The following is a 5,511-nucleotide window of genomic DNA, read 5'->3' as shown; positions in this document are numbered from 1 at the left end:
TAATGATGTCTACAGAGAATTAAAAACAACATAATTAATAGATAAATCATTAATAATTGCATACGAAAAATAAAAAAACATAATTAATAGTCGTTACTTTCTTTCTTTCTTCGAACAAATCTGCACTCTTTTTTTTTCTTTCTAATCCCTTGCAGGCACTACAAGTCCGGGGCAGCTTCTCCGATGACTCAAAGTGTATATTTTATGGCAACCAAATTCAGGGTGGTATCAACAGTTGGTAAAGGTGACGACAACAAAATTTCGGCGACTAATTATTGCACCAACTTGTCGGAATCCTACGAATCGATCAAGAAAATGCCCCCACTTTGTCTTCTCCCCGGATTTGGTGCACTTGTTTCATCTTCTCTAGGTTTCTTAACTGTTGGTGGTGGATACGTTCCGTCTTGTTTGATTTGTATTTCAGTCTTTTCCCTATTGGTTTCTTTCCTATTATCTTTGACTGTTCTTGTTGGATTACTGTTTCCTTGTTACTTCGTTGTAGTTGAGACGAGCATATCTATTTATTGTCGTATGTATTGTTATTTTCTAAATTCTTATGGGTAGTATAGTTCTTGTTATTTATCAAAATTTGCGTTGTAGTATATTGGTTTTATTGCTTGTGGCATACGCTGTTGAGTCTTGTTTCTTTCTTGTAGATTTATTACTGTTGATTCTTGATTTTTATTTGTTTCCTTAGCATATAGTGCGCACAATTTTAAGTTTCATTACTGATTTATTCGTTATTACCATTGTCTTGTTAGCCTTATCTATTTGTGCGCTTTCTTATTTTCTTCTCTTATTAAGTGATGGTTGTGGTGGTCGATGCTAGAGGGTCATGTCATAGGTCATGGTAGGAGTTGGGGTTGAGGCCCAGGGTGAGGTCTAGGTTAGGTTCGAGGTTGGGGGCGAGGGGTAGTAGAGTTAAGTGGGATAAAGGGGCCTCTAGGTTAAGAATTGGGTCTTGGAACACAGGGCCTCTTCAAGGTAAGTTTATAGAGCTCGTGAAGATTCTTAGGAAGTGGAAGACAGGTATAAGTTGTAGTACTCTGGTAGCATAAGGCGTAGGTATCTTAGTAGATGAAGAGCGCAGGGGGCAAGTGGTGGAGGTTAAGCGGGTCAATGTAGGTTGATGTTTGTTAAGTTAGTCTATTTTGAAGTTATTAGTGGCTAAGCTCCGCAACCGCAAGTGGTCTTTGACGAGGAAAAGAAGAAACCGCAAGTGGGCTTTGACGAAGAAAAGAAGAAGAGGTTTTGGATGAGGTGGTGAGAGGCACTGAGAAGCTCTTCGTAGAAGGGGATTTCAATAGATATATAGGGTCTATATTGAGAGGCTATGATGATGTACATAGATGTTTCGATTTCAGGGAAAGGAATAGAGCAACTTCACTTTTGGATTTTACTAGGGTCTTTGGGTTGTAGGTAGCGAATTTGAGTTTCCTGAAGAAGGAGCACCTTATTACCTTCCGTAGTTTTGTAGCCATGACTCAAATAGACTTTTTGCTCCTAAGGAAGGGTGATAGAGCTCTATCTAAAGACTGTAAATTCATACCAAGCAAGAATCTTTTGACCTAAAAAAAATTTTGGTGATGGAATTGAAAATCAAAAAGGGCAGAAAAAAGAGGGGTGTGGAGGATCGGCCTAGGATTAAGTACAATAGCTTGAATTTGGCCAGTGCATTGGAGATTTAGGAGAAGCTGATGACAATAGGGGCTTGGGAGAGTGGATAGTATGTGGGAGACGACTGCCAGTTGCAGCTGGCTGTTCTTCTTTGTTCTTTGCAGCTCTATTTTTTCTTCTTCTTCTCTGTTTTCCAGCTCTAGTTTTATTCTTTTCAATTGTTTTTTGTTGTATGTGTTCTTAGTTCTAACATCTGTATATATTTTCATTATTTTTTTTTTCTCTTGTAGTATATTTCTTTATTCAATGGCTCAAAAAAAAAAAAAAGATCCAATTGCAATGGGCAATAATAGTTTATTATTTTGTTTGCTTGTTATGCCTATATACTGTCTTTTTTAATTTAAGAATTGAAAGATTATGTTATTTATTGAGTTCTTGGCTATTTATTTGTGCATACTTAATATTTTTTAATGTTGCACTAAATAGCATTTTAATGAAAAAAAGCATCTGCTTCACTTCACGCTTCTATGAAGCGAGCCCTCATCGCTTTTTTCGCCTCTCGCTTTTCAAAACACTGTCTTGAAATGTGAGATCATCTCATCTAAAATCTTAAGCTATTAGAGAGAGCATACTTTTTTTATTTAATTATATTTTCAATACACCCCCTCACGTGCAGTCCTGATTCTTTTTCATGGGCCAAGAACGTGGAGATTCTTTTTAATGATGGGTAGCGATTAGATTTGATCCCAGGACTTCTGTGTGCTCTGATACCATGTTAACGTGTGTGACCATCTCATCTAAAAGCTTAAGCTGTTAGAGAGAGCACACTTTTTATTATTTAATTATATTCTCAACAGTGGCCTTCATATAAAGAGAAACTATTTTTGGCGATAAACATAAATTGGTCTCTTTTATATTTTCCTCTACCTCCAAGCAATATTAATTGCGGCGAGGAAGTCAAACCTAATTATCATGCTATGTCTCATTTGCAAATATGATCAAGTTGGTTTCTGTTTTTAATGTCCATTTGTGTCTTGACTTTTCTTTAAATGACAAAATAGGGAGTGTCCTAGATGGCTAGTGCCACCCTTTATGAGGAACAATGAAGTTATTAGAATTTCATGTGAAGTAGACCTCTGATAAACTGTTGGGCACCTTTTTCCATCCAGATTCAAAATAATTCTTACTCTCTGGATGCTGAAGCTGTTCTTTTCAAAATATGTTTGAATGCTTTTGTGACTTTCCTGTGCTTTTGAGAAATCATAAGATGCACAAGTAGTTAATAAAACTTCCTTAATCCGTAAAGAAATCATTTCCTACTTGTGCATCATATGAACTATACTTGCTTACTCCAATCAAGCTCTTCTTACATTGGTTTTACGTCCTATGGAGTCAATTTAGGTGTTTCTTAATTCTAGAGATTATCGAAATGGAAACTAATGTTGCACTTTACTCGTGCATTGCAGAGCATCTCAGTCTTCCGTGCCGAATTCTAGTGAAGCTAATAGTTCAATTCCGCTGCATCCTCAACTGCTTAATGTGGCCCCCATCAGCTTGTATCCATGTACTGGCCCTCCGCTACCATATAGTTATCATGCTTCATCGTCATCAGATATCAATGCCGGTTCAATCTCAGTTGAAGCTAGTACAACTTCATCGTTCAAGCGTATCAACTCTCAGCAGCATGCTGGGGGGGTCAACCTGCAATGGTTTTTTTCTCTGCTTGTCCAGCCAGAGAGGAGTGGGACAATCTTATAAATCATGCTAATGGCGGGGTTTCCTTACTGGATCGGTTTTGTTGGGAAAGTTTGGGCCACTCATTGAATCTGAAGATGCTTATGTATTCCGTGTTTCACTTCCCGGTGTTGCAAGGGATGAAAGTAAGTTGTACATATGAGTAAGATGTTCTTTAGTTGAAATCACCATATCTTCTTATAACTCTTACTGTCTTACATCAGATTTTTTTTTTTAATATTTAATACATCAAGTTGAAAATCACAATATGTGTTACGACCATATGTTCTGTATACGAATGTAACTTGTTGATGCATTGCAGAAATACCATGCTGATAAATCTGCTGCATTCTCCACCTTACTCAGATAAAATCTGTCTTTTACTTTTTCTCAAAATGTCTTTCATTTCATACTGAAACTTAAATATGAAATCAATGCATGTAGAATGAGTTATATCCAAAAAGAAAAAAAAAAACAGGAGGTTCAGACATAAAGACCTCATCGCCAATAGTTTCAGTAGTTCTTCCACAAAGGTTCTAATGAAACCGAGTTTGATTAGAACTAAACAATATTTGGGAAATGATACAAAGGTCAAAGGCTTTGTTATCGAGCGTTAGTCATAGGATATCTGTATGCCTTCATTTTCTACTTCTCTATACAGATGAGTGTTCCATTTTATTCACTGATTAAAAAAATGTTTGGTTTCTAGGACCACATATTACTTGCATAAGCCTTCTTTCCCAGGTGTGCAGTGAGCTTTACAACAGTAATTTTTTGTCATTCAGAAGCTTCAAGAAATGTTTCAGTTAGCCTACCTTGATTTTCTGGCTCTCACTGAAATTCCTCCCTTCTAGAGTGTTTGTCAGTACCCTAGGACGCAGGGTCTGCTAATGAGATTAGTTTGGGGATGCATTTTCTCTCCTGCTCGTCATATCTTTGATCTCTATACTTCTGTGATACATCTGTATCCCATTTATGTTTAGCTTAGTATAGGTATATTGTGTTCCATGTGTTAAACTTTTATTATCTCTCATCAATATTATGCTTGCTTCTTTTAATGCCTGTTTTTGTTTATCACAGTGGATTGCTCTTGTTTTGGCGCCAGAAGGGTTTTCTATATTTCATGTAATGATTGTAGACCATCATTGGGTTGCTCTTGTTTTGGCTCCAATGAAGGCTTTTCTATGTTTCCTGTAATGATTGTAGACCATCATTTAATCTGTTCTTTTTATGTGGTCAATGAATGTCAAATTGCATCCATATGAATCAAATTGATGATTAAGAGATCTTCCCATTCATGTGGTTACAGAAGTCTTTCGCTGTGATGTTGGACCAAATGGGAGAATTCTCATAAAAGGGGTGAGCGTGACCGGAGAGAGGAAGGTTCGCAGGAAGAATATGGTTTTTAAGATGCAAACTCAGAATTTATGCCCACCGGGTGAATTTACTGTTTCATTCCAGCTACGAGGTCCAATTGATCATCTAAACTTGTCTTGTAATTTTGGACCTGACAGGATTTTTGAAGGTGTTGCGAAGAAAAAAGAGCAGGTCCTTTAAGGTGCAGTGACATATTTAGATCAAAATATTTCTTCTTTGTATAAGTACCTCTATAGTCCAAAGTACTTTGTTTGGAGTTGCATGTGAAAGTTGTGTCAGTGGCTTTCCCCACTTTTATATTAGTCAAACAAGCCAATTATATTAACCATTATATCTGAACCAATTATGTAATCCCGCCATTTAGCTTCCTGATCTATGAACAATCATTCTGCATTGTTTTTGGAATGTGGACATATTTTTTCATGTTGAGCTTCATAAAGCTTTTTATTTTGAATTAATTGTTCCACATCATTAATCACTACTGCAGAAATGTGTCTTTTCCTAAACCTAATTCTGTGTTTTGCTTGTAGATGGTAGGGAGAAGCCAAACTTAGAAGACCGGGAGCAACGCTGCAGTTGATCCCTGGATCTTTGTCCAGCTTTTAGCCTTATTTTGCATCATGCTTTAGTTCATTTGTGTGTATGCCGTCTAGTTGGTTCCATCGTTAAGACTGACTTACTAAGGGTGTGGCTACCGAACTTGGTGGCCACTTCTACAGAATTGGAAAGATTGGGCTCAAACTAATAGATTTGTGTTTTGTATTTAAAGACCATGAATTTTGT

At 36.9% G+C, this 5,511-nt stretch overlaps 1 pseudogene; it reads left to right on the top strand.

Moving 5' to 3' along the window:
- The first annotated feature begins 155 nt into the window (after positions 1 to 155).
- On the top strand, positions 156 to 5,151 carry LOC124891147 (annotated as a pseudogene).
- The last annotated feature ends 360 nt before the right edge of the window (positions 5,152 to 5,511 follow it).

This window comes from Capsicum annuum, unplaced genomic scaffold (genome assembly GCF_002878395.1).
Source record: "Capsicum annuum cultivar UCD-10X-F1 unplaced genomic scaffold, UCD10Xv1.1 ctg3124, whole genome shotgun sequence".
Lineage (NCBI taxonomy): Eukaryota > Viridiplantae > Streptophyta > Magnoliopsida > Solanales > Solanaceae > Capsicum > Capsicum annuum.
This window is presented reverse-complemented; position numbering and strand designations above follow the sequence as displayed.